This window comes from Canis lupus, chromosome 2 (genome assembly GCF_011100685.1).
Source record: "Canis lupus familiaris isolate Mischka breed German Shepherd chromosome 2, alternate assembly UU_Cfam_GSD_1.0, whole genome shotgun sequence".
NCBI classification, from domain to species: Eukaryota; Metazoa; Chordata; class Mammalia; order Carnivora; family Canidae; genus Canis; species Canis lupus.
Genome location: NC_049223.1, coordinates 79,427,112 through 79,440,813, shown reverse-complemented (window position 1 = coordinate 79,440,813; position 13,702 = coordinate 79,427,112). Strand labels below are relative to the sequence as shown.

At 55.9% G+C, this 13,702-nt stretch overlaps 1 long non-coding RNA gene across 1 annotated transcript; it reads left to right on the top strand.

Annotated features, from left to right (window-relative positions):
* Nucleotides 1-2,357: 2,357 nt before the first annotated feature.
* Nucleotides 2,358-6,653, top strand: LOC119870471. Its single transcript, XR_005356119.1, has 2 exons — nt 2,358-2,491; nt 6,002-6,653. It is a non-coding gene; the product is annotated as an uncharacterized LOC119870471 (long non-coding RNA).
* Nucleotides 6,654-13,702: the final 7,049 nt, after the last annotated feature.

The window sequence follows — 13,702 nt, the reverse complement described above, 5'->3', positions numbered from 1 at the left end:
GAGAGAGGGAATAGATTCTATATCCTTACAAATACATCTGTTTATATATCACGCACATCAGTATTTTTCAAGATACACAGAAGCTATGTTTCAGGTAGGTGGATGAACACAGTGGTAGCCTGGAGCCAGCTCGCACTAGCTAGAAGGAGCCAATTATACACATTTCTCCCTAATTCTGTGTTCACCGACATGATGGTTGCTTGAAATCAGCGTCGGGGGGAGTATTTACGCCATGTAAATACACACTGGATATCGGATCTTTTTTTTTTTCAGAGAACCGATTTGCCAGCACACTTGTAGTGCATCGTATACAACACGGTGGCTAGCTGGTTATAACCTCAGATAGATCTTATATACATACCGATTATATGTATATATGCACATGTACAAGGCATGTACATATACACACATAACCATATGGGAGGGACATTACATGCGCAAGGGGGATGGATTATGCTAATTTAACAGATAAACACAAATATCTATTTATAGACTTGTATAATTTATATTTGGTTAAGCCTTATGAAATTGCTGCTACTCAGTTGTTTTTGGTCTACCAAGAAAAGGCGATTTCATATGGTTGATCCGATAGACAAGTGATAAAAGTGTGTGTGTGTGTGTGTGTGTTTGATCATTAGAAAGCACCCAGATTAAACGTCACAGAGGAGACAGAGAGACCCAGTCTCCAGGAACAACCAACTCCCTCATAAGCTGTGTGACCCCAGGCAAACGGCTTGCCCTCTCGGAGCCTCTATTCCTTGCTGGAAATGTGAGGGCACTGAGACATGCCCCCAGGGCTGCTGAAGGGACCGCTAAAGGGGACAGCCCCGAGCCAAAGCACAGGGGAGGCCTCCAAGGAGCCCCTCCGACCTGTGCCAGCCCCCCCCAGCATGTCCCCACTTCCAACCTGGCGCATCTCTGTGGCCGCCCTGGGTCTCCGGGGGACTTCACCCACAGGAGCAGACCCCTGCACGGGGGAAGCATCACCTTTCCTGATCCTCATGATCCTGATCCTTCCCCGTGCCTCCCAACTCAAAGAGTGATATGGCACCAGCTGACAGATGTCCCTGCCCCGGCGCCGGGCTGAGTCTGGCTGTGGAATGAGCGCCCTCAGCCATCAATCAAAGGCCCAGTGCCCAGCCCTCATCCCGAGAGGATCCATCATCGGTTCCCTCCTCCCCCACGTGCTCCAGCCAACTCCCCCAGGGGAAGGGTGAAGGGTGCCTTTCCACGCAGCAGACGACGCCTTTGTCCCTGGAAGAAGCAAACTCCGCCTCTCGAAGCCACCACTGTCCTTGGGCAGGTCCACTCCTCCTCCGGGCCTCGGTTCGTCTTCTGTACATTTAGCCTCTGGGTGTTAAAAATCAACTGAAAAAGAAAAAGAAAAGCTGCCAGCCAAAGAAAGCCGCCTCTGGGTGGATCCGGCGCTGGGCGGCGAGCTCGCAGCTCTGTCCCTTACCGAAAGCACCTGTCGGGTTTCCTACCTTCGTGGCTGCTGTCAAGGGACAAACACGGATTCAGACTGAAGGCCTGTGACTTCCTAGCTGTGCGACTTTAGACGAGCTCCCGAGCCACTCTTAATCGGTTTCCTGGTCTGTAAAGCGAGGGGAATAACGCCTGCCCCACAGGGAGCTCAGGAGAATTTTTAAATGGAAAATTTGCCACGTGCCAGGCTCTGTGTCATGATCTTTCTATCTTACCTTACTCTTTTCTACGACAGTGCCATGAAGTAGGTACCATTATTCTGCCCACTTTACAGAGGAGGAGACTGAGGCCCTAGGAGATGAAGGGGTTTGCCTAAGGCACACAGCTGGCAAGTAGGCAAGTCAGGATTTGAACCCAGGGACTCTGGATTCAGCGGCTCCAGGCTCATCTGCCCGTGCCACACTGGCAGCAGGAAGTAGAGCCCTGACACAGGCCAGATGCTCCATCCGCATCCATTATCAGGGTAATTGTCAAGTTTTTTTTTTATATTTTATTTATTTATTCATGAGATACATAGAGAGAGAGAGGCAGAGACACAGAGGGAGAAGCAGGCTCCATGCAGGGAGCCCGATGTGGGACTTGATCCCAAGATCCGGGGTCACGACCTGAGCCGGAGGCAGACGCTCAACCGCTGAGCCACCCGGGTGTCCCAATCATTGTTAAGTTTTAATCCTTTCCTTCCTTGGCTAAAGGACCTTCGGAACCAGGACATTTCCTCCGGGGCTATGCCTTGGGGCTTTGGATCAAAACTGTGAACTCACCCACCTCTGCTGAAGCGCATCAAAGCCTTGATCAGAGACAGTCTTGCTGTCCTTCTGACCGGCTTGCCTGGAGCCAAGTATAGCTTCACGGCCCATCTGTGCTGGGGACGTTTCAGGCTGTGCGGAGACACAGGGAGGGAAGCAGGTGTGGCAGGGCGACAGGTAATCCCAGGCAAGCCATCCAAGAGAATGGGGATCAGATCTGGGCTCTCCACTAGGCCAGCTGTGTGACCCTGGACGGACAGGTGAGCTGACCTCTCTGGGCTTCTGCTTCATCCCCAGTAAAATGGGGACACCGATCCCCACCTTGGACGGTTGCAGTGCACAAAAGTGCCCAGCACCTACTGGACGCTCAGTAGACAGCGGCTGTCATAATTTATTACTTAATTTAGGCCATGTAGGCTCTGTTTCTGAGACAGTTGCAGTCAGCCTGTTTCTTTTTCTTTTAATATTTTATTTATTTATTCATGAGACAGAGAGAGAGAGGCAGAGACACAGGCAGAAGGAGAAGCAGGCTCCATGCAGGGAGCCCGACATGGGACTCGATCCCGAGTCTCCAGGATCGGGCCCTGGGCCGAAGGCGGCGCTAAACCGAGTCAGCCTGCTTCAAACCCAGAGCTGTTGGCCAAAATCTGACTGGCTGGCTTCAATATACCCAGGAGTTTGAATTCAAAGGCTTCGGGGAGGGTTGGTTGAGTTTCACTGCTCATTATTTGCAAAGTGCCCAGAGGCCCAAACCCAGCCCTAGAGCCTGGGCCTTCCAGGGACCGACGAGTCCCTGGATGGAAGGGTCCAGGCCGTGTGCCGGAGGGCCGGCTGTGCTCGCTTACCTGCAGAGCAGCCAGGTAGGGCATGGAAATTTGGTCTTTCCTTTTCAAAACAAGGGTCTGCAGCTGTAGTCAAAAACCACGCCTGGCTTAGCCACGGAGGCAGCTAGAGTGGCAGGAGACACTCAGCCTGCAATGCAGCAAGCACAGGTTGGGCCTGACTGCCCAGGGCTCAACCCCAAGCTGTCCCCATAAAGGAGCCATCAGCTACCCGAGCTGCTGAATGTTCCGGTTGGGCTGATTGGGTGTGGGATGTCGCTGGACTCTGCGATCGGTATCGGAGCGGTCCTCAGTGGCTACTAGGCAGGACATCCTGGAAAAGAGCCAGAGAAGGGCCAGTTCTCTGCTCCAAGCAGCCCCAACCCCACCTGGATGAGCCCCAACTTCTGGCCATCTGCTGAAAGCAAGGATGGAGCAACGTAATTTGGAGAGGAGACCAAGAGGAGAGGGGGGAGGCCGGTGTGCTTGAGGCTTTACCCGTGCGGCGGGCAGACAGACGAAGCTCTGGAGCTTTTCTTTCCACCTCCGCTGTGTGACCTGGGGAATTCTATCTGCCCTCTCTGGGCCTTGTCCGCCCACTCAGAGAAACTGAGAGAGTCGGCTCCACTACGAGCGGCGTAAGATGACAACTGGGTTTTTCCCCTGCCGTCCCCGCAGCACCCGGCTCAGCGGCTGGCGGGGTAGGCCCCCTCTAAATAATTACTGAATGAAGATGCTCGCCCCCCTCCACCCCTTCTCCATGCAATTTTCCCAAAGGCAAGCTTTTGATTAGAGAATCGTTCTATGTCGGTACAGTCTGTTCCTGATGCAAGAAACAGTCAGTATGTATCTGATTTTAAAAAGCATTGATCCAGCTTGTTTGGATCCTAATGAGGCAGAGACAGGGCGAGGAGGCGTCATTTCTACATCTCTCTCTGAAACCTCTGTACCTCTCTCTCTCTCTGTAGCTGACAGCTACAGCAGCCCGCTCCTCCACCTCGGGGCCCAAAGCCAGGACTGCAAACACCTGCAGGATGGGGCCGGGACGGGGGTCGGGGGGCGGGTAGGTGACAGGAGCGAGTGGGGCCGGGGGAGTCGGGGTGACCCGCACAGCGCCCTCCCCACCCACAGGGCAGTGCCCATCAGGCCTCGTGCAGCCAGCTCTTACATTTTTTTACAGATGAAAATCTAGACTTTCTTTTTTTATGTGAAATCACCTGATTTGTACGTGCCGACAACTCATTCAACAATTAAAAAGAAAAAAAATAAAAGAATATTGGCTGAGGTGGACGTTTCTGCAGGCTGGATTGGGCCAGGCCCCGAGGCTCATGGGTCTTGGACAGGAACCGGTTCCAGGGGAGACACTCAGCCCTTCGCCCTAGGGGACGTCAGTCTGACGGTAGAGACACAGCTCTGTGTTTGGAAATCCCGCCCCCACCCCCACCACCACCACCACGAGCTGGTGGGAGACGCTAAAGGAACAAGCATTCCACATACTTCCAGAGCGGATGGATTTCATGTCGACTAAGTCACTTTCAGGCAGGAGAGGCAGGATGCAGGTTGATAGGGGAGGTGGTCCCTGGATGGGGGCGGGGGGAGGGTCTGGCCACTGCAGAAGCCCAGAGAGAGGGCAGAGCAAGGTGCTGGGTGGGAGGCCGGAAAACCTGGCAGCTGAACTGGGCGGAGAGCCAGCCTTGGGGACCCTGAGCCAGAAGGGCTCCTGGGGGTGACTTGGTCCCATGGCTCCAATACCCAGATGGGGAAATAGAGGTTTAAGGGAGAAACCTACCCAAGGCCATGCGGTGAGCTGGTGACACAGGACAGGAATGAAGTCGCAGGAGACCAGGCTGGGAACAGGAAGGGGGCCACAGAACACACCTAAGGGTTGGCTATTGAGCAGGTTACGTGGACGAGGAGCCTCTGGCTGATGACCTCACCCCCGCTCCCTCCCTGGTCTGTGAGCCGGAGCCAGGTAGACGGCACCGTCTCCAGCCACGGCTGCCCTTTGAATTAACCTTTAGACGGTGCGGATTAGTAGTTCCATCCATCTCCCACCCAACAGGCTCCAGAAGTCTGGCCGGGTGGGCGGTGGGGGAGTGAGTGTGGTCCAGACGGGCCCGGAGGCTCACTGAGACCCGGAGAGGCTGCCGGCCAGAGCTCAGGGCCCCGGGAGGGGTGAGGGGGGCAGGGAGAGGGAACCTGCGCTGAGCGCCAGGTGCCTGGGGCCACAGGTTTCATGGGCATCACGTCCTGGACTTTTATCGGCAAGCCTGGGAGGTGGGGACTTGCCCCAGGCCAGTCCCAGAAGCAGCGACCAGAAGCCACAGCTCCGGGATCTGCGCTTTCAGAAACGGAAGCTCCCTGCCTGGAGCCCTTCCGTGAGCCCTGCCCGTCACCCCTGCCTCATGTCCCCTTGTTTCTGCCCCCACACTGGTCCCCTCACCTTTTCCTCACTCGGGGCCTTTGCACTTGCTGTTGCCTCCTTCTGGAACACCCTCCCGCCGTCTTCCACACAGCTGGAGACACTCATGGATCTGCAACAGTCGGGGCGAGGAGAGGAAGAACCAGAGAAGACTGTGGGTGCCGGATGGGCCTCCTGTGCCAGCCGAGCTGCCTGGGCAAGAGGAGCCGGCCGAGGACCTTCTCCCTCTGTGTTTATGAAGTCCGATCCTGCATCACATCCTTTAAAAACGTTTCCAACTGAAGTGTAAAATGCACACAGGTGTGGAACTTAGGTGGGCGGCTGGATAAAGTTCTCACTTAGCTACGGCCACTAAGTAAGGCCCACTCGCATCCAGGCACGGGTCGTTCCCGGCACCCAGATGGTTCCCACGCGTCCCTTTCCAGTCAATACTACGTTTTCAAAGAGGTAACACTACTGTGACTTCAAATCCTTTTGCCAAAAAAAAAAAAAAAAAAAATCCTTTTGCCTTTTCTCGACTTTCATAGAAATAGGACGTGGCCTGTGGTGGATGGCATTTTCCAGAGACGGGTGCAAAACTGCCTCCGGTTCCTCATGCTCTTCTTGCCAGGTGATGTTGACACTCCTCCCGTGGAGCAGTGGGGCCTGTGTCCCCTCCCCTGGAATCTCAGTGGCCTTTCTGCCAGCCTCAGTGAATAGGGTGCAGCGTAAGTGACGCTCAGTGAGTTCTGAGCACATCACCACAATGCCATGCACCCACCGTGCTTTCTTGGGACACCTGCTCTTGGATCCCAGCGAGGTGGAAGCCCAAGCAGCCCGAGGAGAGGCTCCGGTGAGAGGAATCGAGAGCCCGCCAGCCATGTGAGTGATCTGGAAAGCAGACTCCATCCCCAGCTGAGCCACCTGCTGATGCCCTGCTGAGCAGAGACAAGCCACCCCGGGCCCTCTGCATGTCCTGCCTAAATAGCATCTCATGAACAAAATAAGTGATTGTTTTTGTTTTATGCCACTCAGTGTGAAGTGTTACCGTCATACAGTAACGGATAACTAAAGCATCGTCCACAAAAAGATTTTAAGCAGAACGATGGTGTTGAAGTGAAAGACTGTATGATGAAAGACTGAATGTAAACTGGCTTAAGGGGATAAAAACAGAAAAAAAAAAAAAAAAGGCTATATTGGTTCCCATAACTAATCAGCTCAAAGAGGGTCTTGGGTTCGTTCTCCTGGGGTGGTGGGTGGGGAGGCAGCTACTCTAACAAAGTATCACAGCCTGGGGGGCTTAAGCTACAGGAATGTACCGTCTGACAGTTTGGGGGGCTAGAAGTCTAAGATCAGGATGCTGGCAGGGCTGGCTCCTTCCAAGGCCTTGAGGGAGAAAATCTGGTCCAGGCCTCTCTCCTTGTGGGTTATAGATGGACTCCTACCTGTGTCTTCACGGGGCTTCGTCTCTGTGGCCCCATCTCCCAGTGTTCATTTTCTTTTTTAAAATATTTTATTTATTTATTCATGAGAACACAGAGAGAGGGGCAGAGACACGGGCAGAGGGAGAAGCAGGCTCCTTGCAGGGAGCCCGACGTGGGACCCCGGGATCACAACCTGAGCTGAAGACAGATGCTCAACCGCTGAGCCACCCAGGCGCCCCTCCCAGTGTCTCTTTCTTTAAAAAAGACTTTTTTTTTTTTAATTTTTAAGTCATCTTTACACCCAACGTGGGGCTCGACCTCACAACCCTGAGATCAAGAGTCACACAATCTACCAGGTAAGATAGTCAGGCGCCCCCTCAACGACCCTGTTTTATAAGGATCCCAGTCGCATTGGATTGATTAAGGATCCACGCTACTCTGGTGTGACCTCAACTAATTCCATCCGCAACAACATTGCCTCTGAATAAGGTCACATTCTGAAGGTCTGGGGCTTAGGACTTCAACATGTGAAGGGAGTTGCAGGGGTGAGTGGGAGGGGACACATTACAACCCAAGACGGGGCTAGTTTGGTCCCGGCCTCTTCACTTCTCAGCTTTGCTTTGCCGTGTGTCTGAGTCATCCCCTGGCCCCATGTGGTGGCACGATCGGTGTTCCAGGCCTTGGGCTCCAGGTGTCAAGGGCCAGCAGAAAAAGGACTGGCCAGCCCAGTGCCCTCCCAGCTCCTCTGGGCCACCAAGCCACGCTGAGGCCCATACCTGCAGCCGAGGACGGCCGTGATGTCAACGGTCAGCCTGACCCCGCAGACCCCCGGAGCACAGCGAGGGGGTGGGCATCACGAGCACAGTCACCAGGAGAAGAAAGCCACAAGAGTGGCCCCCACCACAGACAGAAGGCCACTGTGAACACATGGCTCTGGCCCAGGAGCAGGAAAAAGCAGGAGAGTGAGAAAGGCTCCGTGCGGACGACCCCACCTCGCGCCTGCGGGATCGGGCCTGCCATCCTGCCTCCCGCGCCCCATTCCCATTCAGGGAGCAGCCTGCTCAAAACCCAGCCCTGAAATTATGAGAAAAAATAATATTTAAAGGCCCTTATTAAAGATACTCAGAAGGCCCTGCGAATGTCAAACAGCTGTGAGCAAACCCTAATTTGATGATCTACGTGTTAATGAATCCCAGACATGCAGATTAAATTCTCTTTAAGTCGCACGTGGTTTTAAAATGCATTTCTCTCCGGCGTGTCTGGTTCGAAACAAGGTTAGCCAAACACCTGTAAGGCAGGTCCGCCAATCTGGGGACGGATGCAGCAGGAGCTGAACGCTGTCCTGGCTCAGGCCTCGGGGAGCCTGCGAGGCGGGTGAAGGCAAAGATCCACGGAGGGCCGCGTTAGCGACAGCCTGGGCCCTCCGGAGCCGGGGCGCCGACAGGGCAGCTCGCCGCGCACGGTTCTCTCGCTTCGGCACGTATTTACTGAGCCCCGACAGCGTGCCGGGCCCTGCCCAGGGCAGTGGGGTGCAGTGGTGAAGGGGAAGCCACAGACCCCACCTTCCGAAAACGTCCAGGCGAAGGGGACGGAGGGTAAAGCAGGGAGAGGTGGCTAATCGAGGTGACTTCATCCTACGACAGCGACAGCGCCAGTAAGGGAGGACACACAGCAGGGTGACGGGAGGAGCAGGAGGGGATCGGAAAGACGGGGACAGGCGGTTGTCCAAGGAAAGGAGTGAGACGCGGAAAGGTCAGGCGACGGCAGGTGCAGAGGGCCGGGTGTCGGGACCAGCCGGATCCACTGAGGAATCAAAGCAGGTGGACAGCAAGCAGGGAGGCGCCCGTGGCCGATGCGCACAGCGGGGCGCCCCACGGCTGGGGCGTGGCCTCTGAACACACGGCACCTTGCACACTCGGCGCCAGGAGACCAAGACGAGAGTCAGCAAGAGAGATCTATCAAAACTAACACACGCAATAAATAAAATCTTAAAAAAAAAAAAAAATGGGCAGCCCGGGTGGCGCAGCGGTTTAGCGCCGCCTGCAGCCCAGGGCGTGATCCTGGAGACCCTGGATCGAGTCCCACGTCGGGCTCCCTGCATGGAGTCTGCTTCTCCCTCTGCCTGCGTCTCTCTCTCTCTCTCTCTCTCTCTCTCTCTCTCTCTCTCTCTCTGTCTCTATGAATAAATAAATAAAATATTTAAAAAAAAAAACTAACACATGCATCCTGGGAGGGGCTGCTCAGCTGCTCAACCCAGGGCTGGTCATTTAGGTGAGTCCCCCTCCAGGAAAAGTCTTCAAGCTGCACGCCTCAGATCCATGCACCTTCCTGTAGGTACATTATTCCTCTTATAATAAAATGTTTACCGAAATTAAAAACCTACGTGGGCGGGAAGCAGTCATGCAATTTTTTTGCAAAAAAAAAAAAAAAAAGAAAAAAAGAAAGAACCACATGTACCAACCAACACATAAAACTTGATCCATCACAGCGGTTGTGCGGGAGGGATGAGGATGAGGACGTTCCTAACAAATCTTCTGGAAGCGGCCAGACACGGTTGCGAGGGACTTGGGTGTATTAAGTCCCTGACTTCGTGTTCCCGGACAGCCCTGTAATCTTGGTAAGGCCAGTGAGGCTGGCCCGTCATCCCTACTGAGCTGACGCGTCCCCCGAGCCTCTGAAGAGCGAACGAATGCGCGAGCGTGTGAGGGAGCGCCCGAGCACAAGCCCCAGTGCCTCTGGGCGGCTGTTGATGCGCAGGCGCGAAGCTTCCCAGGTACTGGATGCTTCTAGAAAGCATCCTCCCAGGTAGGACCCCCTCCTGGACGCCACCCACACACACTTCTGGTCAAGGTGGGAGCCGGTCCCCATCACTTTCACGACCTGCGTGTGGCCGGGGACAGGCGCCCCAAACAGCCGGCCACTGCCACATCCTGGTGACAGCATGACGGATTAGGAGCTCAGCGAAGCCAGCCGTGGGAATGACAGAGGAAGGGGATGATGACTCTCCCCATCTCCCATCTATTTTTATTTCTCTCTGAACCTTGAAAGACAACGGTTCTGGGCAAGTGGCTCGTGCTTGTGAGAGTGACTTGAAGTGTCCTGAGTTGCTTCTCGATGTCCCCGTCCCGAGGTCCAACCAGCAAGGTGGGCGGTGGGAGAGGTCCAAGTGGGGAGCAGCTCTCACAGGGGTGCAGGGTAGGGGTCGGGGAGGGAAGGCGCCCCAGGCCGCCCATGTGAGGGCACCTCTGTCACTGGCTGGCCCTGAGACCCCAGCAGGCCAGGGGGACCTTGGTTTCCTTATCCATAAGATAGCTGGGGTCTCCCCGCGCCCCCATCACTGGGATTCGCGGAGAACTGGCGACAGATAACGCCTGGCCCACCACCCAATCTGGTACCCCGAGACGGAGTAGCTCTTGGGCATCCCCATGCCACCTCAGCACTGTCACGCCCCAGCCTCCTGCAGTCACCAGGGTCCCCGCTGCATCAAGGGCAGACTCTCCACATTCAGGAGAGGGCCGGGCCAGAGCGGAATCCCAGCACCTCTGATCTCCAGCTGCGTGATTTGGGACAGGTCATTTCTCCCCACCGCCCCACTGGGCCTCAGTTTCTCCATCTGTCCAATGGGGACAGGAGGGCCCCACCGCCGGGCATCTCTGGTGAGAGGGTGAGAGCACACCCTGCCACCTGAGGCTGCCTTCCTGAGCGATCGGATGACTGGGTAACCCCCACCCCACCCCAGCACATAAGTTCTGTGACAGCAGGGCCCAACCAAGGGTCACACCCGCACCTGCCTTGGGGGAGACACTGAATAGACATTCCCCGAATGAGAGAGTCCCTCGGCGGGGGACCTAGAGGTTCTTTCAACGGAAGCTCAGGGGAAGGGGCTCTGAACCCAGAATCGGGCATGCAGGCCCCGTGCCGGTGTCGCTCAGTGCCAGGCCAGCCCTCAGGCCCAGCAGTCTGGACTCTGTGTGCAAATGGCAAGGCCAGGATCACAGCGTCCCGGCCTCTGGGGGGGCCTCTGGGGGAGCCTGGGACATGGCCTTTGGAAGCTCTGCTGCACACTGGTTTCCCCGGGAGGTGGCTGGGGGTGGCAGGGGGTCCCCCGGGGGAGTCAGGGGCAGGGCCCTGCCCCCCAAGTCGGCTCCTAGGGGCTGAGGCCCTTGGGGTGGCGCCCCCCATCCTGCCGGCTCAGGCCCCACCCCTCCCGTTCTGCAGAGAACCCCAAGGCCACAGTGGAGCTGTGATGGGAGCAGAGCCAGCATGAGGGCCCCGCTCCAGCGAAGAGTGTCCGAGTTCTCACGCCGGCACCAGGCTTCACCTGCATCATCCCATTTGGTCCTGACACAACCTGAAGCGAGAGAGGTCTGGGCGCCCATTTTACAGGTGACAAAACAGGTTAAATAACTTGCCTGAGGCAAGAACTAGCAAGTGACCAAGTGATCGGGACTGATGCGTCCGCCGTCAAGCCTGGCCACCTCACCCCAGCACGCGCTGCCCACTCACCTCCGCCTCCCCTGCCCTCCTCGTCTGCTCATGTCCACCTGGTCTCTTGTTCCCCACGACCTCATGCCCCTCAGCGATTTGTCTAGCTCTCCGGGCCTCAGTCCACCTTGCTGGGAATGGGACAGCAATGGACCTGTCCGAGAGGGTTGCTGGGGGAGAGGGACTTAAGACGGGGAGCAACGTGCAGCCCCACCTGGCACCTACGTGAGTGCTGGTCCCCGTGATCAGCCCCCCGTGAGGCCCGAGCCGTGCCCTGGGGGTACAGAGAGAACCTGGACTGTACCCCCGGACGCTCCCTCACCCAACAGAACCACGAGGCCGTGTAGCGAGGGTCACGACGGACAGAAGTACGAGGCCCTAAACCTACAGGGAGGGCCAGAACAGGTTCCCAGACTATCAGGCTGTGTCAACTCTCCCTGCCCACTCCCCACCTCCTTTTTCCTTCCTTAAAAAGAATCTTTCCTGGAACACCTGGGTGGCTCAGTGGTGGAGCATCTACCTTCAGCTCAGAACATGATCCCGGGGTCCTGGGATCGAGTCCTGCATTGGGCTCCCTGCATGAAGCCTGCTTCTCCCTCTGCCTGTGTCTCTGCCTCTCTCTCCGTGTCTCATGAATAAATAAATAAAATCATTTAAAAAGAAAGAAAAGAAAGAAAAGAAAAAGAAAGAAAGAAAGAAAGAAAGAAAGAAGGAAGGAAGGAAGAAAGAAAAAAGAAAGAAAGAAGAAAGAAAGAAAGAAAGAAAGAAAGAAGGAAGGAAGGAAGAAAGAAAAAAGAAAGAAAGAAGAAAGAAAGAAAGAAAGAAAGAAAGAAAGAAAGAAAGAAAGAAAGAAAGAAAGAAAGAAAGAAAGAAACAATCTTTTCTGAAATCTGAAGCCCAAATGGGGCGTGGGCCTGACATCATTGGCTCGATCCTCCCCGGTAGAGACCTCCTTTGGGAGAGAGCGGCCTGCCCTCCCTGCAGAAGGCCTGGGGTCTCCTCAGAGAGTGCGAGGGGTCTCTGGGCCAAGGGAAGGGGAGACGAGAGAGCCCTCTGCTTGCATCGGGGCCTCCGACCTGCCACGGGGCCACGAGGCTTTCCCAGGCCTGGCTGGCCATGGAGGGCCTCTGCTCTGCAGGGCCACGGCTCCCGGGGGCCCGAGGGAGCTTGTCGGGAGGTTGCACGCGGCCCTCGCAGGGAGGGTCACCTCCCTGCCTTCTCTCAGCAGCCTCCGAGACTAATACAGGTCAGAAGCTAATCAACCTACCACCTCCTGGCACAAATGGGGAAACTGAGGCCTGGGGAGGGGCGTCTCACCCAAGGTCACACAGAGGCACTAGCACCCCCTTGACCTGCCCTCGCAGACACTGAGGACACCCCATAGAAGGGGAGAGCAGCACCCAGCAAGCAGCTCTGCAAGCGTGGCTGGGGGTGCGCGTCCTGCACACCCAGGGCCAGCCACGGGACGGGTGCCCGGTGCCCCAGCCCCAGCTGCGCCCAGGCCTTTGGCTCTGCTGCCCCCTGGTGCTCACACTGGCTTGCGTCTCCCGCTCAGATTCCCCGCATGGTGATGGCTGGTCCAGGGTCAAGGGAAGAATATAGGGAAGTCGGGGGGCCTGGAGGGGCAAGAGGGGGGCAAGAGCGTGACAGGGAAAGATAGAGCCGTGGCCTTACCTCTTATCGCTCCCACTCCAGACAGAAAGAGATCCTGGTGGGGAGAAGGGAAGCCAGTCAGTGTGGGGGACAGGAGACCATAGGACTCCAGTCCTGGCTGGAGTGGATTGTTTGTGGGTTTTTTTATTTTTTAAGATATTTATTTATTTATTTATTTATTTATTTATTTATTTATTTATTTATTTATTTGAGAGGGAGAAGCAGGTTCCTCGCAGAGCAGGGAGCCTGACATGGGGCTCGAGCCCAGGACCCCAAGATCATGACCTGAGTCGAAAGCAGATGCTTAACCGACTGAGCCACACAGGTGCCCCCGCTTGGGGTGGATTATAAATGACAGCAAACCCTTGGCACTCCTGCTACCCAGGGGGTGTCCGTTTCCCTCCCCTCGACTAGGCATCCTGGACTCGACCAATAGACTGCAGCGCAAGTAACCCCGTGTGTGCCTCCAGGCTGGGTAGTAAGAGACGTGCAACTTTGCCTTTACCCCCTAGGACACTCCTTGGATGGAGCCACCACGTTACCTGGCAAAGAGGCCACGGGGAGGAAAACCAAGGCGTTCCAGCAGACAGCCCGGCTCGTCCTCAGCCAAAATCCAGCACCGATGGCCACCGTGCGAGTGAGCGTCTTGACCACTCCCTCCCCAGCGTAGCTGCGACCCACTGAGCG